The sequence below is a fragment of the Triturus cristatus genome, chromosome 5_2 (genome assembly GCF_964204655.1).
Source record: "Triturus cristatus chromosome 5_2, aTriCri1.1, whole genome shotgun sequence".
NCBI classification, from domain to species: Eukaryota; Metazoa; Chordata; class Amphibia; order Caudata; family Salamandridae; genus Triturus; species Triturus cristatus.
The window spans coordinates 1,116,032,811-1,116,056,170 of record NC_140588.1 but is presented as its reverse complement, the minus strand read 5'-3'; positions in this window follow the sequence as shown (position 1 = coordinate 1,116,056,170).

The window sequence follows — 23,360 nt, the reverse complement described above, 5'->3', positions numbered from 1 at the left end:
CTGCTACATTGGATTCCTTTTGCCACCTGTTTTCCTAGCTCCTCCCGATTATCACAGAAATACTCATTTAGTACACAATAGAGAAAGGAGAGATCTCCCAATTGTCGATTACACCGAAACAGCATGGGAAAAATACACAGATTTCAATAAAGGTCTCTTTCCCTATATAGGTACCGTTACTAATAGTAAGCTGATACGTAGATTAACTAGAACCCTTGAAGCAGTAGTGAACGAAACTATTTCCGCCTTAGGCAATTTAACAGAAGAACAGTCTGCTATGCGGATTGTTGTGCTTCAGAATCGTCTTGTCCTTGACGTCATCCTGGCCGATAGGGGCGGAGCTTGTAGGGTCATCGGATCAAGTTGTTGCATTTTCATACCAGAAAATTCGCCATCTGTATATAAAGCCATAACTCGCCTTCATAAGATTGTAAGCCAGATACACCAGAATCCAGGCACCTGGACTTGGTCCGGTTGGTTTTGGAGTGTATTATCTACCTTTGGATGGAAGGTCCTATCCTTCCTAGGTATTGGCTTTCTCATACTATTCAGTTGCTGTCTATGCCTACAATGTGGACCAGCGATTTGTGGTCTGTGTGCCACATCGTGTATTCCATCACCAAGATTTCATTCGTCCCAGAAGAAAAAAGAAGAACAAATGATGCTATATGAACAGATCAATGGATTAATGAAGATTGATATCTCTTGACGGGCAAGTAGGGGACAAGGAGGGAATGTGGAAATATGGATTTTTCTGATCAGTTATGTCCCCTATCTTGGACCCCAACGGTTTCATGTATGAATCACCAGTACATGTATGTTCCCTCCAGTTCCAGTTATGAAGACGCAAATACATGTGCGTCCACCGTTAACATGTCCTCTTTCAGATCAGACATGAATGGGCCGGATATTCCATTCCTAAGTATGAAAGGCCACCGGCTTTATATGGTTCACTTATGCCATTTTACAGTCCAGACAAGTAGGCCCCGATTCTGTCATCAAGCTTTTCTTGCTTTCTGCCTCTGAAGCTCCAGTCTGAGCCTGCATCTGTGACCATGAACTTTGTCTCATTCCCTGCGCGGCTCATGAAGTCCGACATCAGCCTGTTGCCTGCCAAGAAACTGTATTTCACCTTCGAAATTATCTGCTCCGCTCCCTGCCCAATGCATTCCTGTCTAGTAGTTTAAGTAAACATTCTTCCAGCTACCAAGCAAAGGCCCGGTTTCTCTGTCTTTATGCAAGTAATTCATAGCCCTGTTACTATGGAAGATTCCTGCCCTCGCATCTAGTGTAGACACTTAGACGCTTGTACACGCACTAACAGTCAGTATAGTCAGTATAGAATAAGATTCTACTCTAAGAGACCTCTCTTTTGGATAACATAGTTCTTTAAACATAGGATGTTAGATATGATTTGGGGATTAGGTTGACTTGACCCTCCAGACATCTGTCGCCACATGTAGAGCTAAATGTCAAGTCCCCTTCACCCCCTAGTCGCACGTCAATCATACGTCATGCTGCTGCGCGCGCAGCTCTGCCAAGTATTTCTGCTGACATTGCGAAATTATTTCATAGGTCCACCCATATGTGACATCACAACCAATGACGTTTCCTTGTTACTCCCAATTACGCCTCCTTCAGCTACGCATGTGAAATGTTATCTTTGCTATCAATTGTTACGCCTCTTGCATTTGCTTCACTGTAATGCCTATTGTATAAAAGTGATTAATTATCAATAATGTATGTACTTCACTTCCTGAACCTTCGTGGTGATGGAACTTGGAGCAACCGATTCGAATCGTCCATTGGAATAAAGCCCATTCCGAACCTCTAATACCACGGATTCTGCCTCTTATTTACTGAGCTATTTCTATTACGTTTCTGTATCAAATTAAGTCCCGGTAATTAAATTATTTACCACAGTACATATAGTTAAAGAAATATTTTTAAAAATATCAAAAAATATGTTTGAAAAAGCCAATAAAACAAATAACATTTTTTAATTTTTAAATGAATTAATTAAAAAAATAAATTTTAAAAATGGTGATAAAAAAGAATTTCAAAAAACACTTAATTAAAGAAATTGACACACTGAATTTGAAAAATATAGAAATCCAATGAAAATCATTAAACTTGCTATCTTTAGAGATAAGTTATAGATACGAATTAGCATTTAAAAAACCTTTGAAATTCACTGAAAAAACCATAGGTTTCATGCACGTTATAGTTAGGAATTGGCATTTAAAAAACCTTTGAAATTCACTGAAAAAACCAAAGGTTTCAGGGGCGTTATAGTTAGGAATTGGTGTTTAAAAAACCTTCGAAATTCACTAAAAAAACCATAGGTTTCAGGTGCGTTATAGTTAGCTGGACATTTCCCTCGTACAAAACCCTAGAAATTCCCCTGTTAAAGTTGTTCAGCTAACTATAACTCGCGCCCCCGCAAGGCACTGCTGATGATGTCACATATTACACCACTCATGACATAGTCAGTGACATCACTGATGACATCACTGATGACATCTCAAATTACATCACTGATGACATCACTGATGACGTCATCCATGTGATAAATTAATGCATCTTCTCACACCCTAATATAACCTTTGATACACCGACACAAAATTTCAGACGGCCATTTTGAAAACCATGGATACTCCAATACCAATAACTACACACCCACTCATTGACTCTTAGGTCTACATACATCTCCACTCACTCACCTGTACAGTCACTCATACTTACAGTCACTCCGTACAGGACTATCATATGCATTTATGCACCTATATAGACACTCACACACCGCCAATCATCCATTGAGGTACTGACACACCTAGTCAGTCATGCAAATAATTAATCACAGTCCAATTTACTCACCTATACAGTTAAACACACTCAAGTTCACTTACTCATAAAAATACTAACAAATTCTGACGCTCTTATACAATTACTGATACAAGCACACACTCATCCATACAGCCACTCCCGCAATCACACACTCTCATATATAGATAGTTATATACTCTTACACACATAGACACTGCATTTCACATATGTAGTTACTGACACATGTACAAGTGAGATATACATTCAATCACTAACACACCCTTACATACAGTCACCCAACCATACAGTCCAACACAGTTGCAATCTTAAAACCATGCACACATAGAATCACCCACTCACACATCTATGCACAGAGTCAGACACATCCCTACCCACACAAACACTCAGGCACCCATACAGATACTCAGACAACCAACCAATAACCCATATAGACACTCATATAGCTATTCACAATACCATGCAGCCACTTATACACCAACACACAGACACATACAGACATTCACACAGTTTAGTCACTAGTCTGCAGTAAGATACATTTAATGACTCACTTATAGAGTCAGTTACGCACCTAGAAAATCATCCATTCACACACTTATACACCCACTCATTCTTCCATAGGCCTTTCATTATAAATATATAAAACATATTTAAACTTTACAGATACACACAGTCACTGGAAGACGTCATCAGTGATGTCATTTGACATGTCATCAGTGATGTCATCAGTGATGTCACTGACCATGTCATGAGTGATGTATATGTGACATCATCAGCAGTGCATTGCGGGGGCACAAGTTATAGTTAGCTGAACTAACTATAACAGGGGAATTTGTAGGGTTTTGTACAAGGGAAATGTCCAGCTAACTATAGTGAATTTCTAAGGTTTTTTAAACACCAATTCCTAACTATAACGCCCCTGAAACCTTTGGTTTTTTTCAGTGAATTTATATATATATATATATATATATATATATATATATATATATATATATAATATCTACTGGCGCCAGTAGATAGTTAAAGTTAGGACAGTGTTTCCATAGGAAATCTGAAAATTCTATATTGAATAACTTTGGCGCGGGTTGACGAATCCTCCCGAAATTTTTTAAATAGGTGGGGCGCTCCGCTCTGCTCCTATCCTAAAAGTTTCGGGGGGATTCGTCAAGTGGGGGCTAAGAAAAAAGGGGGGTCCCAAAACGCATTTTCCCCATGCATTTTTCCATAGGGACCTTTAGTCCAAGGTACAGCCCGAACGGCTGAACAGAATTGTTTGAAATTTGGGAAAGAGGTAGTCCTCAGGTCAGGGATGTGCCTTTTGAATATCTGGAGTCAATGTGTTCAGTAGTTCCTGAGAAAATTACAGTTAAATGTACATACATATCTATAGGCGCACACCGTGCGTGTACCGTACGCGTACCGTACGCGCACGGTGCCGTGCGCGAGCGTAATTCTGATTGGCGGTTACATGACAGTAAACATACCAGTTGGTTGAAATCAGGAAGTGTTGTCCGCCATTTTGTGTGTCTCACACTGAAAAACAAAGGTAAAGAACATGAAAAGGGGGCAAGGTAGAGAGTTGCAGACCCCCTAGCCTTTGTCAGGGGGTCAAAAAAGGACCCAGAAGTGTGAAAAATAATTTATTATTTTCTTTTTTTTTAAATCGCGGCGTACGCGTACCGTGCGGCGGTAAAAAAAATAAAAAAAATAGAATTAAAAATCAAAATTAAATGTTTAGATGTTGGTTGGCTCTAAAAAGAGCCGTTGTGTTTATTGAGTGTTTTTTTGGTACCTACAAGTAAGTACCGATGCAGAGTCTAAAGTTCAAGAGGCAGACTCTGTTCCCTTCATCATTGAAATGTACACCGTCTCCTCTATAAATGTCTTGCATGTTGTAACGCAAGTTGTTGTGGTATATAGAACCCATACCATAGTCTCTGAGGAAAGCAGAAACAGACTTATTGACGTGCTTTCCTGCTTTGGCAATCTGCGGACAAAATTGGTTGGACCAGTTCCACTTTTGCCTTTGGTATATATTAGAATATACAAAGGCAGTTTGTGGAAAAAGTGACATCAAATGCAAAAAGGTGTCCTTAATAAGCATTTCCAGACCTACCCCAGTTAAAGTGCCTAGGTCATTTCCACCACAGTGCACAATAAAAAGGTTAGGCTGTGGGAGATGTAGAAAGGTTTTCACCAAAGGCATTAATTGGTGCCACTTTAACCCTCTCTGATCAATCCATTTAATGTCTACATTTGGCAAAGCAAGGTCTTTCACAATACCTCTTTTTTCTGCAAACTTTTCACTCCAGAAGACATAGCTGTGACCTACAATCCACACTGTGAACATCTTTCAAGGAGATCTGGATGCACTCAGAAGGTGTCTTTCAGTAGAATGGCAATATGAAAAGAAAGATAGTTGTAAAATGGAGGCTTAAAAAAAAAAATAACTGATTGGCTGATTCAAACCATTTTACAGTTAAAACTAGGCTGTATGTTTAGATTTTTACAAGCATGATTTGTATTGGCTCAGAAAAATGTGTACCCACAGAACATTACTTTGGATTTGCTGTTAGGTTTGAAAAGTCAAGCACTCTTGCTCTAAAGATTAGAAACAGTGTGTGCTGAACTTATGACCTCTCTGCTCACAGCAGTGTTCCATGACCTGTTGCTATGGTAGCAGGCAGAAGGCATGTTGGGGGAAGGGATCATTTGGAAAGGTTTGAAATCTGCAACCAATAGAAATGTGTGTTTCCATTTGAAAAAAATGTGGGAAGCACTGTGATTTGGAGATAACATGTATATGTGTGAAAAAAGAGAGGGAAACATTGCCATTAACTTGTTCTGGTGAGAGGAGAGCGGTGTACAGCTCAGAGATTGTGGCTCTGATAATCTGCTGTGTGAGTGGCACATTTCTTTCTCAACTAACTACTTTTAAAGGTGAGTTATGAATTTGAGAGGGAAAGTATGTGGTGCATTTTGATATAAATAATAGAAATGTGATTCTTCTTTTAAAGTTGTTTTTCACATTTTGTGTTTTGGGAGATATTTAACTGTCTTGAACTTGTAAGATATTATTGAGTATGTCTTCACCATAAGTTAAGGTGTACTGGTATCACCCAGGAATAATGTTTTCTGCCTAGAATCACACGATGAGTCTGTGTTCACACAGGAATTGATATCAGAGATTTAATTTGTGTTGCTCTTGCTCTGTTAGCCTTGCACTCGCAGGAAAGGGGCAGTTTGTTTTCTTGAACTGTGATGGTTAGCATTCAGCAGAAATCACTTTCTCACAAATGAGAGGCACATGCTAACACATTTGAAATTAACATGGAACAATTTCCTTCCACTTTTAAAGTTGTGTTTTTTATTTTAAGGTAAGGAAGATATTTAAGTGCCTTGAACTTGTAAGATATTATGGAGTATGTCTTCTCTAGCAGTTAAGGTGTACTGGTATCACCCAGGAATACTGTTTTCTGCCTAGAAGCACACTATGAGTCTGTGTGCACAAAGGAATTGTTGTCAGAGAAATAATTTGTGTTGGTCTGGTTCCATTCGTAGGAAAGGCGCAGGTTGTTTTTTAGAACTATGATGGTTTGTATTCAGTATAAAAAAGCTGTTTGGGCATGTGCTATTTTCTGTTTCTGAAAAATATAATGAAAATGTGTCAGACTGTTAGAGTAATTATCACTTGCTCTACCACAGTAGTAAGTGTGCTTTCAAATTGCAAATAAAATTTTAATTTCTGCCTAGAATCACACCATGAGTCTGTGCGCACACAGGAATTGTTCTCAGAGATTCAATTTGTGTTACTCTGGTTCTTTCAGAATTGCATTCGTAGGAAAGGGGCAGCTTGTTTTATTGAACTGTGATGGTTAGCATTGAGCCCAAATTAATGTCACAAATGAGAGGGCAATGCAAACACATTTGACATCAACATGGTAGATTTTCCTTCCACTCCTGCAATGGGTCATGTAGTTTGTACATGTTCAAAAGTCCAATTAACCCTTACCACACATGTAGTGTTACATATATGTCTCCAATGTTTATGCAGTTGCGCAAGCGTCTATGCAGATCTCTTTTGTACCTGACAGTAGACAGTCTCCAGAAGCACAGTCTTAGCAGAGAGCAAGCTGTTTCTCATGTACAGTCATGCTTACTATTCAGCGCTGTGTGGTGTTTCAGAAAGCAGTGAGTAATGCTAATACATTGAACATCACCAAGGCACATTTCCTTTGCTAGAGTGTAGTACGTCATTCAGGTTGCAAATGTTCATGGTCTCAAAAAGCAGTTTGGGCATGTGCTGTTTTCTGTTTTGAAAAATATAATGAAAATGTGTCAGACTGTTAGAGTAATTATCACTTGCTCTACCACAGTAGTAAGTATGCTTTCAAATTGCAAATCAAATTTCGTTTTCTGCCTAGAATCACACCATGAGTCTGTGCGCACACAGGAATTGTTCTCAGAGATTCAATTCGTGTTACTCTGGTTCTTTCAGAATTGCATTCGTAGGAAAGGGGAAGCTTGTTTTCTTGAACTGTGATGGCTACCATTGAGCCCAAATTAATATGTCACAAATGAGAGGGCACTGCAAACACATTTGACATCAACATGGTAGATTTTCCTTCTACTCCTGCAATGGGTCATGTAGTTTGTACATGTTCAAAAGTCCAATTAACCCTTAACACACATGTAGTGTTACATACATGTCTCCAATGTTTATGTAGTTGTGCAAGCGTCCATGCAGATCTCTTTTGCACCTGACAGTAGACAGTCTCCAGACGGACAATTTTAGCAGAGAGCAAGCGGTTTCTCATGTACAGTCATGCTTACTATTCAGCGCTGTGTGGTGTTTCAGAAAGCAGTGAGTAATGCTAATACATTGAACATCACCAAGGCACATTTCCTTTGCTAGAGTGTAGTACGTCATTCAGGTTGCAAATGTTCATGGTCTCAAAAAGCAGTTTGGGCATGTGCTGTTTTCTGTTTTGAAAAATATAATGAAAATGTGTCAGACTGTTAGAGTAATTATCACTTGCTCTACCACAGTAGTAAGTATGCTTTCAAATTGCAAATCAAATTTCGTTTTCTGCCTAGAATCACACCATGAGTCTGTGCGCACACAGGAATTGTTCTCAGAGATTCAATTCGTGTTACTCTGGTTCTTTCAGAATTGCATTCGTAAGAAAGGGGAAGCTTGTTTTCTTGAACTGTGATGGCTACCATTGAGCCCAAATTAATATGTCACAAATGAGAGGGCACTGCAAACACATTTGACATCAACATGGTAGATTTTCCTTCTACTCCTGCAATGGGTCATGTAGTTTGTACATGTTCAAAAGTCCAATTAACCCTTAACACACATGTAGTGTTACATACATGTCTCCAATGTTTATGTAGTTGTGCAAGCGTCCATGCAGATCTCTTTTGCACCTGACAGTAGACAGTCTCCAGACGGACAATTTTAGCAGAGAGCAAGCGGTTTCTCATGTACAGTCATGCTTACTATTCAGCGCTGTGTGGTGTTTCAGAAAGCAGTGAGTAATGCTAATACATTGAACATCACCAAGGCACATTTCCTTTGCTAGAGTGTAGTACGTCATTCAGGTTGCAAATGTTCATGGTCTCAAAAAGCAGTTTGGGCATGTGCTGTTTTCTGTTTTGAAAAATATAATGAAAATGTGTCAGACTGTTAGAGTAATTATCACTTGCTCTACCACAGTAGTAAGTATGCTTTCAAATTGCAAATCAAATTTCGTTTTCTGCCTAGAATCACACCATTGAGCCCAAATTAATATGTCACAAATGAGAGGGCACTGCAAACACATTTGACATCAACATGGTAGATTTTCCTTCTACTCCTGCAATGGGTCATGTAGTTTGTACATGTTCAAAAGTCCAATTAACCCTTAACACACATGTAGTGTTTCATACAATGTTTATGTAGTTGTGCAAGCGTCCATGCAGATCTCTTTTGCACCTGACAGTAGACAGTCTCCAGACGGACAATTTTAGCAGAGAGCAAGCGGTTTCTCATGTACAGTCATGCTTACTATTCAGCGCTGTGTGGTGTTTCAGATAGCAGTGAGTAACGCTAATACATTGAACATCACCAAGGCTCATTTCCTTTGCTAGAGTGTAGTACGTCATTCAGGTTGCACATGTTCATGGTCTCAAAAAGCTGTTTGGGCAAGTGCTGTTTTCTGTTTCTGAAACAAATAATGAAAATGTGTCAGACTGTTAGAGTAATTATCATGTGCTCTACCACAGTAGTAAGTGTGCTTTCAAATTGCAAATCAAATTTCAATTTCTGCCTAGAATCACACCATGAGTCTGTGCGCACACAGGAATTGTTCTCAGAGATTCAATTCGGGTTACTCTGGTTCTTTCAGAATTGCATTCGTAGGAAAGGGGAAGCTTGTTTTATTGAACTGTGATGGCTACCATTGAGCCCAAATTAATATGTCACAAATGAGAGGGCAATGCAAACACATTTGACATCAACATGGTAGATTTTTCTTCAACTCCTGCAATGGGTCATGTAGTTTGTATATGTTCAAAAGTCCAATTTACCCTTTCCACACATGTAGTGTTACATACATGTCTCCAATGTTTATGCAGTTGCGCAAGGATCAATGCAGATCTCTCTTGCACTTGACAGTAGACAGTCTCCAGAAGCACAGTCTTAGCAGAGAGCAAGCTGTTTCTCATGTACAGTCATGCTTACTATTCAGCGCTGTGTCGTGTTTCAGATAGCAGTGAGTAATGCTAATACATTGAACATCACCAAGGCTCATTTCCTTTGCTAGAGTGTGGTACGTCATTCAGGTTGCACATGTTCATGGTCTCAAAAAGAAGTTTGGGCATGTGCTGTTTTCTGTTTCTGAAAAATATAATGAAAATGTGTCAGACTGTTACAGTAACTATCACTTGCTCTACCACAGTAGTAAGTGTGCTTTCAAATTGCAAATTAAATTTTGTTTTCTGCCTAGAATCACACCATGAGTCTGTGCGCACACAGGAATTGTTGTCAGAGATTTAATTTGTGGTACTATGGTTCTTTTAGAATTACATTCGAAGGAAAGGGGAAGCTTTAATTCGTGTTGGTTTTATTGTGTTTTTCACTTGTAGGAAAGGGGTAGATAGTATTATAAGATTTGAAAAGCACTCAAAAAATATAGTAATACATTTAAATTACATAAAGGTTTTTTTTTTTAGTTTCTTTCAGATATTGCTGACCAATAGTGAAATAAATTAAAAATGCCTATAAAATCAAGGAAGAGAAAAGAATAGAAAAAACATTTATATTTGAAGACAACTGGAGGACCCAAATTAGTTGAAGATCCTCATGTTGGAAAAAAGAAAAAGTCTTCTGGTAAGCAAACTAAGGATTTTTAAAAAAATATCTTCAAAAAAAGAACAAATTTGAAAAATGTCCCCACTGCAAATAGAGTTTCAAGTAGAAAACAACAGGACAAAAGTGAGAAATTACAAAATGCTAATGTACAATTAGAAGCAATAAAGATTGACTTAAAAGAAAAACAGCATTTAAAGACATTCGTAGAAAAATGCTTCAGAGAAGAGTGATGTCCAATTTGCTAAAGGATGTGAAAAAATATAAGAAGAAAGCGAAATTTTATAAGCGAAAAAAAGATATTGAATCAATTGTAGCTAAGGCTTTAGATTTTAAAAGAAAACTATTCATTTTAATTTTGAACAGCATCCGTACATTAGATAAAATGGTCAATGTAATAAAGTCACAAAGCAAAACGAAAAGAGTAGTGAAAATAAATAACTTTTATAAACTGTTTTTAGGAGAATGGATGCATAGTTCAAGTACTGAACCATTTTTTAATGAAGAGAGTTATCTTCAAAGTAATACTTTGCTGCATGCAGTTGACACCAGAGGTTGTGCTTATGAAGTGAAAGATGGTTGTATAATGGAAAAGGAGAAAATGGTTCCAAGAAATGAGGAAGAAGTGATAGCTGATGAGGTTATGGGGAGACGTCCTAAAGTCCCAGTGTACACTTGGAATTGTAGTAGTATTTGAACTGTACGACAGGAATCGGTTGATAAATTACGTGAGTTTCTAAGAGAATATAGTAAAAAACGTGTTAAACAGAAGATTAAGGTGCTTCAAAGACTAGATCCATGCAGAGTGAGAGAGAATACTGGTTTGCAAGGACATTCTCTGGCTTGTCTTTCTAGGAAAGTTTGCCAAAGTGTTTTTCACCATTTTAGGATGCTGGCAGTTCATCATACTGAAATGAGAAAGTTTGTGAGAAGATTGTATTTTGCTAAAAGTCCAGCACTAAAGTTAAATGAGTTGAATAGGGCTCTGTTCCGTGGATCTGTATCAGATGTAGAGAAGGTTACTGATGAAATTCAGTTTTGTTACTTTGGTCCAGAACAAGAAAGTGCAGGTAATGACACAGTTATTGAAGAAAATGTGGAAGAGAATGTAGAACCCACTGTTAGTAAAAATTTTGAAGATCAAATGACAAAATTTCCTATCATCTCTAATGAAAGACCAAATATTACTTGTATTTGTTGCCGGAGAAGCCATTATAAAAATCAAACAAGGTATGTTGATCTCTATAAAAAAAGTGAAAAAGAAAATAATACTAAGTGGTTGGATTTTGCTACATATTTATTTCTGGAAAATTGTTTTGATTTGGGTGAATATCACCGTATTTGTAAATACTGTTATAACAAGTTATAAGACAATAAAATGCCAGTAAGAGCTGTATATAATAATTTAGAATTGGTTGAAATTCCTGCAGAACTTAGTGATTTAAATACGTATGAGTCTATACTCATTCAATGTGTCCATCCTTTTCAGAATATAGTTCGTATGGAGCCCAAAACAGGCAAATTACCTCCTTCGGATTTACAAAGAGGTTTAAAAGGAACAGTTGTCTATTTGCCATTGGATTTGAAAAAAAAATATGGAAACTATTGATGCAGATAGATTGGAAACTGAACGATTAGTTATTTTGGTTAATGGAGTACCAACAAAGAATAAGAAAATTTGGCAGGAGCTGGTAGATGTAGGAAAAGTACAAAGAGCAAATTTATATTTGAAAAGAAATAATAAGTACTATAAATCAATTTATATGGATGAAGATGAAGAAGTTGTACTAGCAGACTCAGGAATACCAGCTGGGCAAATAAAAAAAGTGGATAAATCAAAAGAAGAAGAAATTTATGAACATTTCAGTATACATCCTCTTCATTCAAAAGAAGTTATGGCAAACACTATTGATCTGTTTCAGGTGAAAAAAGCACAAGGAACTCCTGTGAGTGTGTGGGAGGAGAGCTTGGAAGCTCGTTGTTTTCCCCAGCTGTTTCCTAGAGGAAAAGGTGGACGATATGATGAACGTCCAGTACAGATTCCTGCTTCTGAGTATCGGACTACAAGATTATATGCAGCAGATCCCAGATTTCATCAAAGTATTCCTTATTTGTTCCATCTTTTATTTGAAAGTGACTTGTCAGCACTATCTTATGCAGTAAATCACATTTTGAAAACTGGAGTACATCTACGTAATGTGACTGCAAAGAATTTTATGAACAAAGTGCAACAGCGAGATGATCGTTTGGAATCTCAATTGATTAATTTGATGGCTTGTCAGCGTGGGACTAATGAATATTGGTACCGACGCCATGGAGAATTGAAATGTATGTTACGGAATTTAGGAACTCCTACATGGTTCCTTACCCTAAGCTGTGCTGAGTACGCTTGGGATGATTTACTGGATTTTCTACGAGAGGCAAATTCAAATATTGAAAACATCCAATACATGACAGCAGGAGAATTGTGCTCATTGGATCCGGTTAATGTTTGCAGATATTTCAATCATAGCTTTGAGGCTATGATGTCCTTCATCTGCAATAAAAAAATCCACCTCTTGGAGAAGTTGTGGATTTCTTTTGGAGAAAAGAGTACCAAGCAAGAGGTGCTCCTCATATTCATATGCTGTTGTGGATCAAGGATGCCCCAAAATTTGGAACAGATTCTGATGATGCAGTTTTAAGTTTCATCGAAGGATATGCAACATGTGCTATACCTAAAAGCACAGAAGAGAAAAATTTAAAAGAGCAAGTTTTACGTTTCCAAAGTCATCGGTGTGGAAAATTCTGTCGACGAAAGTACAAGAGTAAAGAAAAATTCTACACAAAATGTCAATTTGGATTTCCACGACCTGTTCTTTCAAAAGGAAGAGTCAATAGTTTTATGTCAGCTGTGCGACATCATATTACAAGAAAATCGCCTAAAAATACCTAAACCTAAGAAGAAAAGAAGAGTCAAAATATATAAATGACTACAACCCAGTCATTTTATCCATGTGGAATGCTAACATGGATATTCAGTATGTAACTGACAATTCTATTGCTGTTGCTCGGTATGTCACATCTTACATCACTAAATCTGAGAAAACGGAATTGAAGGAAATGTGGGAAGAGATTTCTCACGAGAAGACTGTCAGTAAAAAGCTATACAGTTTCAGTTTAAAGATGTTATCGCATCGAGAAGTTGGATCCTACGAATGCTCAAATAGGTTATCATCTGCAAGTCTGTACTCCAAATCCAGAAGAATAATTTGGGTAAGTTTAGGCCTTGCAGGAATGCGAAATCAGGTACTGAAATCTGTTGGAGAAATTGAATATTTGGCAGAGAATGACCCTGAAAGTACAGATATTTTGAAATCAAACATGTTGGACACATATTACCCAAAAAGAAGTCATCATCTTGAGAACATATGTCTCTATGAAATGCTACAGAACTACATTTTTACACGGAAAGCCACAGAAGACATCAACAATGGAAAATATAAAGTCATTGGTGAGGAAGGATGTTTGGTGAAGCAAACAAAAGGAAGTTTGATTAATCACAGGAAGCTGAGTTGCGACACTCCTGACAAAAAGGAATTTTACTACTTAGCACTTTTACAGCTGTTTAAACAATGGCGTTGAGAGGATGAATTACTTGGAGATTTTCACAGCTATGAAGATTCCTTTAATGCATGTAAAGATACGATTGAATGCAGTACTTTCACAAATTATGTCCAAATGTTAAAGGAAGAAATTGAACAGGAAGCTACAATTGCAGCTGAAGTAGCTAGAGACAGTTCTCAAGACAGCCAAAGTTCTGGAACACTCAGTCAAGATCCCCTAGGAAAACCAATCATAGAAAATGAAGTTGCAATAGCAATGACTGAAGTGGAAACAGCTATGAATCAAGCTCAGGAAGATTTAATAGACTTACCAAATTTGGAACAGCAACTGAATGAAGAACAAAAACAAATTTATGAAGAAGTCACAAAAAAAATTGATCATGGATTACTACATGAAAAGAAAGAGTGGTCATGTGCGTGTAAATTGATACTTGTATAGCGCACTACTCACCCGCAAGGGTCTCAAGGCACTTGTACGAATACCGCTGTGGAACCCATCCTGGCTTTCCCTGTGAGGCGTCCAGTCCTGGGCACCCCCAAGGAGGAGGCCAGGCATCATGAGCGTTGTGGGGGCCGTTGTGGAGATTAAGCAAGCTATTGCCCAGAGTTGCAGAGTGGGACTCCATGATTGGAATGGCACCGAGGCGAGAATTATCAGGTCCGTGGAATTTTTGAGCCCAAGACCCGCCGAGGCGGGGAATTGAACCCTGGTCCCAGGCTAGACCTCTGCATCAGGGTCTGCCGCTCTAATCATTGAGCCAATCAGGATGTATGTGAGTGGACAAGCTGGAACTGGAAAAAGCTTCTTAATTAAAGTCATCCGAAGCTACCTACAGCAAAAAACAGATTCAACTTTGTCTTGTGTTGTTACTGCTCCAACTGGGTTAGCAGCATATAACATAAAAGGAATTACCTTACATCGCTTGCTAATGTTACCAGTGGAGCATGAGAACAAAATAGAATATCACAAGCTAATAGGAGAGGCATGCTTCGAAGTTTCAAGAGTGTTGAAGAAGATGCAAGTTCTCATTATTGATGAGGTAAGCATGGTATCAAACTTAATGCTTGCCTTTGTGCATTTAAGAATGCAGCAAATTCTAAAGAGAGACTATGATGTGTTATTTGGAGGAAAACATGTTATAGTTTTAGGGGATCTTCTGCAGCTCACTCCAGTTAAAGGACAACCAGTGTTTAATACTGTGACACATGAGGACACGAAGAAGTCATTAGGAAGTATTGGTAATGCGAATATTTGGTCATTCTTTAAGTACAAAGAACTCACTACCAATTTGAGGCAAGCAAACGATGAAGATTATGCAAGTATTCTGAAAGATATCAGAATTCGACTACTCACAGAAGTTGGCAGAAAAGCATTACAGAGTCGGTTGCTACATAATTTATTTCCAAATGAAGAAATAGTTGCAGAGAAAATATACCAGAACATTGCAGAAAAAAATACTGTAATCTGCTTAATGCCAACACTATGTGAATGCTCGATATTCAATGAGGAACTTTTGAAATTGGAAAAGGAAGAGATTAAGAAAATGGAAGCAGTGGACAAAATTCAGCATGAAGGAATTACTATTACATTAACAGGCAAATTGAAAAATAGATTGGATTCTCTAGAGAAGAACATTTCAAAAACAGCTGGATTAGAAAAAAAATCTTTATGTTTGTATGAACTGTCAAGTATTTTTAAGAAGAAATTTGGATGTAGAAAAAGGTTTAGTCAATGGAGCTCTGGGAAAAGTTGTGGGTTTTGTGAAATACCAGAAAAAAGATGGGATTGAATTTTTAAAAATAAAATTTGATCAGATTGAAGAGGTTGAAGACATTTGTCGTTGTTCAGTTCGTTTCTTGCTTGTGAAAGACTTATATGTACGTAGGAAGCAGTTTTCGTTTTCTCTAGCATATGCTGTAACTATTCACAAATCTCAAGGATTAACTGTAGATAGTGCTTTTGTAAACATTGGTTCCACTGTGTTCAAAGAAGGTATGGCATATGTTGCTTTGTCACGAGTGAAAACATTATCTGGTCTATTCATGATAGACTTTGATGACTCAAAAGTTAGTGCTGATGCAAATTGTCAGTATCCTGTGTTTGAAAAACGTGTTGTTTCTCGGAAAAGGAGAATTGAGAATATCTGTAGTGAGGATGTACAGAAGAGAAAACAAAAGGAGAGTGATGTGATTGCAAGCAAAAAGAAAAAGGACAGTGTTCAAGAGGTTGTTGGTTGTCATTTTGAAAATAGCTCTGGTGTCAACTGCTACGCTAATGTAGTGCTGAATGTTGTATTTTATCTTGAAAGTTTGCAAGAGCAGATAATACTAAATCATGAAAAAAGATTCTGTTCTCTGCTGAGTTTTCTTTTTGAGAAGCTGAGTAATGATAAAACTAAAATAGAAAGTGCTTCTGATGTTAGAAAACTTTTAGATGTATGTTCAGGAAGTACACAGTTTACTCAAAATGTCCAGCAAGATGCACAGGAATTCTTGATGTATATCTTTATGGTACTGGAAGAAGAAGGGGCAGAAATAGAAAATATGTTTGGTCTCTCTTATAAATGGGAACATAGTTGTGAAAACTGTTTCAACACATGCAGCTCTAATGTTGATTAAGAAAGGTTCATATGTTAAAGGGAGGGGAGGAGCCAAGATGGCGACCGGGACGGCAGCGTAGGCTCCCGGCTCCGTGAACCTCCGCATCCCGCACAGATATCCTGCATGAGATCCTTAGCCTGCGCTATATGCCCGTGTTGGTGAATGAGAGCGGCAACCGATCGTGTGACTCCGAAGTTTCTGGCGGCGGTATCGCCGGAGAAATGTCCATTTGAAGTTGGCGGCCTGTGCGACCCTGGAACCGGGACCTTGAGTGGATAACATGGCCGGGCGGCAGTTCAACAACAGCGGCCTTTGGTGACTGGGTGGAGTCGGACCAACCGGAGCGGTGCGAATATCGGCCTACATTTCGCCGTGGTCGTTCCTACCACTAAGCGTAGCGGAACGAGTGCATGCCCGTGGTGGCTAATTCAAGATTCCCCGGCGACTGCCTCAGCCTTTGCCGGTGAGCTGCCCGGCCGCCGCCCGTAAGTCGCCCTGATTCTTGCGGACTGCCCCCGGATTTTCACGGGCGCAGGTCCGTGGTGGGGATGACTGTTGCCCGTGACCATACACCGGATAAATTTTTTGCCTGCCCCCGAAACCCTGATTCCAGTGACATGGAACCTGAGGCGCTTGTCCCGGAGTTCTGGTCCCAATCTGGGTTGGACCTACCCGGCGGCCATCTTGACAGGACGAAGTTTACCATCCTGTACAGTGGGTCGCAGCACGATTGGAAGTGTGCGACTCTGAGGAGCGTAGCGGAGCGAGCGCCGAGAGCTGTGCTGGGGTATGGTGATCTTCTCAAGGCTCTCGGTGCCCTTCATTCCACCTTGGTTCACGGCGCCTGGGTATTGGGGAGTACGCTTGATGGGGTGGCATCAGCGTCGGAACAGTTGCTGCCTGCCTGTCCCCAGGTACACGGGGACTTCCTACACTGCACACAGGAGGACAGTGTCGTGGCCGCCCCTGTGGATAGTGACCAGCTGGAAACTCCGGACAGTATACTAACGTGTGATCGGCTGACTGTGGGTCTGGTCTGTTCCGGAGGTCTTGGACCTGAGTGGGGGGTGGTGGCCTTGTCCCGTGCGCGGCCTCCAGCGACCCAGGCAATATTCAAGCAACGGTCACCTGCTCTGGCTGATTTCGCCTTCTTGGACCTTGTGTGCAGTGCAGATCCTGGGGCAGCACTGGGAAAGACGACTCTCCATACTGCTGACTGTGTTGGTATTCAGAGACTTCCACCCTACCTGTGTATGTCGCTTCCTGTTCTTTTTTGGACGCTCCTCTTCTTTGTAACATTGGACATGGCACTGGGTCGATGGGTATGCATGGGTAGATTTGCAAAGAGTGGCCAAGGATAAGGCTGATCCTTCAGAGGTGGTCATCTAATAGGCGGGCGGGCTCAGGGGTTGCGTGCTCTCACGGCATAACTGTTAGTGTAATAGGCGCATAATGCTCCCCATTCTTCTTTGACATGGTCGATTCTGTGTTGCTTATTGTTTGCTTTGGGGGAAAACATATTGTGCGGGAGGGAGAAGCCGGGGGCATGTTTTGAAGGCCCTCCTCCAGTTTCTTAATATTCTCTCTACCCCCCCCTCTGGTGGGGTTTCTTTTCTTACTCCTCTTTCTCTGTTTCTTCTATATTTCGGGTCTGGTTCCGGGGCGACAGGCACACTGCTGGGGGGGGGGCCGTCCTCATCTGCAGAGGTGCAGGGTGGGGGGTTGGGGGAGGGGATCCTTTAGTCTTTAACCCTTTTTTCCATGGCCTCCTATTTCTTCTCTTATTCTTCTTTGTCTTTCTTTTCTGGGATCAGCATGGTAGAACTCCTTCGTTGTTAATCGCTGCGTTTTCATGTGTGCCACAATTTCCGTGGTGTTTTCTGGGTTTTAGGGCAGGGGACTGCAGGCGCAAATGGCCGTGATATTCCTCCACATCCTGAACTTCCTGTTTCAGCGCCATTGACTAGATAAATTGCTGCTTATTGTTGACGTTTATTATTCTGCCTGCCATGTCTTGCTGCTGGGAAACTGTTTGGCACCTGATCCTTCCATCCTCCCTTATTATAAAATGAAAACCTTTTGTATCCTGGTCTCCTACTTGGGCTGTTCAGTGGCCGAGAGTATACTAGCATGGAGATTCTGCTCCCCGAGGTGCTGCCTGTGATAAATATTGATTTCTGCTACTCTGACTGCTTAGCGGCCGGCCCCGGGGGTTGTAGGCCCATACTTGTTATTGGTTGAAATGTCAATAAAGGTTTTTAAAAAAAAAAAAAAAAAAAAAAAGAAAGGTTCATATATTTCACATTACCAGAGAGTCAATCAGTCACTTTTAGTAAATTAGTTAAAGATGCCAATCACAGCATGGAATGTTCACCCGCATGCCTGTGAGAGGTACCTTACCCGAGAAAGATGTTGGCAGCCTACTCAGCAAACCCCACATTTGAAAAACTGTAATCTCTACTGATGACGGTTAAAGAACCAGAACCACGTGTCTAGACATCAACACTATCTGCGCCAACTGTGGTGAAACACTCAAGCACTCTTGAAGCAAGCTAGTAACTGAAACTGCATTTACCACAATGTCAGGGACGAACCTTGCTGGGAGGTGAAGCGGTTTGCTCCCACCTCTGTTCCTGTTTAATAGTACTCCTGTGAGTCATTGAGCTGACGAGCTCGTGGATGAAGCACCCGCATGCCTGTGAGAGGTACCTGATCTGAGAAAGATGTTGGTAGCCTACTCAGCAAACCCCACATTTGAAAGACTGTAATCTCTACTGATGACGGTTAAACAACCAGAAACACATGTCTAGAGATCAGCACTATCTGCGCCAACTGTGGCGAAACACTCGAGCACTCTTGAATCAAGTAAGTAACCGAAACTGCATTTACCACAATGCCAGGGGCGAACCTTGCTGGAGGTGAAGCGGGGTGCTCCAATCCCAGTTCCTGTTTAATAGTACTCCCATGAGTCATTGAGCTGATGAGCTTGTGAACTGCATTGAAGAATGAGTGGATATATAAATATAAATATCTGGATGGAGGATTTAGTAGCAGTGTGATTGACTGTTTACCTGACTATTTTATAGTGTCTCACTAAATATATTGGATAGTGACTAAACTGTGTGAATATCTGTATCACTTTGTCAGTTGTTGTGAAAGTCTATATTAGTTGTTGATTAGTTAACTGAGTATTTGTATGGGAGTGTAAATGTGTGTGTGGTTCTGTGGGGTGTGTGTGACTGCCGAAAGATGTGTGAATAGTTGATTCAGTAGGTATATGAGGTTAAGACTACATGTTATAACAGTTGTTTGGGTGAGTGAATATCTTTATGGGTGTGCTGATGAGCAAATGTATCTCTTAATGATACATGTCCAACAAACTAGAAAAATAAAAGGCAGTGTATGTGACAGTTGTTGTATATAAATAAGTATACATAAGACTCAGTGATTGTATGAGTGACTGTATGGATCACTGTATACTTGTAATAGTGATTTTATAACACACTAAGGGGCCGATTCCGATGGCCAGTCGGACAGCTGTCAATATCCTTACCCTGCGACCGACACGTACCCGGAGCCGGTCCGTCCGGTATAGGAAGTACGATGCGCATAAATGCCAAAAACACGACCGACACGTAGGCTGTGAGTCAAGACCCATTCTCCGTCCAAGCCGTAACTCCCAAAGAGGAACAGTGTCGCCCGGAAGCAGCATCCATAGCAGTTTCCAGCATGACAAGTACGATGCATACTTCCTTCGCGCCGGACGGGTCGTCAGGTACGGGACGTCACAGCATCCAGGCAACAAGCATATCAGCTACGATTCGCGCCACAAATCAATACACGGCTACGAGATGGAACAGCTTGCAGCGGGTACGAGACGGAGCAACAAGCAGCGTGTATGACACAAACACATCATGAATCCCATAGCGCAGGTCATACCAGTACTCTACATCTATGACCGGATCAGGGACCGACGCCGATGGCGCAGACGGTAAGTCAGACACCTACAACACAAACAAACGACACATGCACAAAAAATGGCACACACACGCAGGGGATCCATATCCTGGCCACTAACAACAGCCCACCATAGGGGTTGCATGGCCAGCACCACTAACACCCCCACCCATAGGGACTATGTTGCCCATCACCCCTGCCACCCCTCTCACAGGGGACCTGTTGCCCATCACCCCTGCCACCCCCACTCACAGAGCTGATGTTGCCCATCCCCCCTGCCACCCCCACTCACAGGCTTATGTTGCATATCACCCCTGCCACCCACACCCATAGGGGACCAGTTGCCCATCACCCCTGCCACCCCCACTCACAGGGCTGATGTTTCCCATCACCCATGCCACCCCCACTCACAGGGCTTATGTTGCCCATCACCCCTGCCAACCCCACCCACAGGGACTATGTTGCCCATCAACCCTGCCACCCCCACTCACAGGGGACCTGTTTCACTTCACCCCTGCCACCCACACCCATAGTGCTTATGTTGCTCATCACCCCTGCCACCCCCACTCACAGGGCTTATGTTGCCCATCACCCCTGCCACCCCCACTCACAGGGGACCTGTTGCACATCACCCCTGCCACCCACACCCATAGTGCATATGTTGCCCATCACCCCTGCCACCCAAACCCCTAGTGCTTATGTTGCTCATCACCCCTGCCACCCCCATTCACAGTGCTGATGTTGCCCATCACCACTGCCACCCCCACTCACAGGGCTCATGTTGCCCATCACCCCTGCCACCCCCACTCACAGGGGACCAGTTGCTCATCACTACTGCCACCCCCACTCATAGGGTGTATGTGTTCCATCACCCCTGCCATCCCCACTCATAGAGCTTATGTTGCCCATCACCCCTGCCACCCCCACTCACAGGGCTTATGTTGCCCATCACCCCTGCCACCTACACCCATAGGGGACCTGTTGCCCATCACCCCTGCCACCCCCACTCACAGGGCTTATGTTGCCCATCTACCCTGCCACCCCCACTCACAGGGCTTATGTTGCCCATCACCCCTGCCACCCCCACCCATAGGGACTATGTTGCCTATCACCCCTGCCACCCGCACTCACAGGAGACCTGTTGCACATCACCCCTGCCACCCACACCCATAGTGCTTATGTTGCCCATCACCCCTGCCACCCCCACTCACAGGGCTTATGTTGCCCATCGCCCCTGCCACCCCCACTCACAGGGGACCTGTTGCACATCACCCCTGCCACCCATGTGGTACTTTGAAATTTGGGACCGCGTGGGAGACAGGGCCCTACCCCTGTCTATTCCGGTATTAGCGAACCGCGAATGGTCAATGCGGTATGTACAAGTGCTTTGTATAACGTTTTAGCGATAAATGCACTATGTATACGATATTATACATTGACTTTGTGGGTTCCATCTTAGAGCGGTGGCCATCTTATGGTTGCCCTCACATAGGCTACATATTACGAGCAAATACGGGCCTTTAGAACACATGTGCCTTCCTTTGACTTCTCTGTGACCTGGGTAGCTTGGCTCCGCTGCCCCAGGTCAGTCCGGTCCCACGAGCTCCCCGTCCTACGGCCACCTGTGATTAGCATCAGGGTTTGACACACCATAAAGCCTTTTCATCCCACACAAGCCTCCAGCTAATCTCTTTCACACCTGACTCTTCCTGTTTTATGGCTTGTTTCCCAAACAGGAGATGCCCGTGTTTATTGGGGCCTGTGATATCTGATGTGGGATCTGAGCCTCGCTGGGTAAATAATTGTGGGCTGGCTTAACTGGAATGTGGGATGGTCATCATGACTCTGCCTTTTCGTTTGTAATGGATACATGTAGATGACCATATCGTAAAACAAGGAATGTGTGCCTGAAGCATGATATTTTGTATTTAAGGAGAAGCCAGTTTCTGTAACTTTTATCAGTCTCCTGAGAACATACATTGTGTTGTACTTCTCGGATACCTGTAATTGGTCTGCAGCCAATAAATCGATCTTTGACTTCACCCAGAAGACTCTGTGTTTCTGTAGGTCTGAAACAGGAAGAACCCGAAGTCTTAGGGTGTGTTCCCCTGCACCGCTAGGCTTTAAATTCCCAGTACTTCACCCACACCCATAGTGCTTATGTTGTCCATCACCCCTGCCACCCACACCCCTAGTGCTTATGTTAGCCATCACCCCTGCCACCCCCACTCACAGGGCTGATTTTGCCCATCACCACTGCCACCCCCACTCACAGGGCTCATGTTGCCCATCACCCCTGCCACCCCCACTCACAGGGGACCTGTTGCTCATCACTACTGCCACCCCCACTCATAGGGTTTATGTGTCCTATCACCCCTGCCACCCCCACTTATAGGGCTTATGTTGCCCATCACCCCTGCCACCCCCACTCACAGGGCTTATTTTGCCCATCACCCCTGCCACCCATACCCATAGGGGACCTGTTGCCCATCACCCCTGCCACCCCCACTCACAGGGCTTATGTTGCCCATCACCCCTGCCACACCCACTCACAGGGCTTATGTTGCCCATCACCCCTGCCACCCCCACCCATCGGGACTATGTTGCCCATCACCCCTGGCACCCCCACTCACAGGGGACCTGTTGCACATCACCCCTGCCACCCACACCCATAGTGCTTATGTTGCCCATCACCCCTGCCACCCCCACTCACAGGGCTTATGTTGCCCATTACCCCTGCCACTCCCTAGTTACACAATCAAACAACTGTAGGGGCCACACCTGTGGAACAGATGAGGAGGGTGCATCACACAGATGAGGGACCTGATTTTGGGACTACAAGACCTACGTAATGTGGAAGTGTGACCCGGACACAATACTGCAATTTGCATGTCAGACATAGTACACAGAACAGGCATGTACTTACCCCCTTCCTGCTGCTGTCTGGCCTTCAGCTGCCTATCCAGGTCCAGGAAGACCACCGACAGTATCCGGAGCAT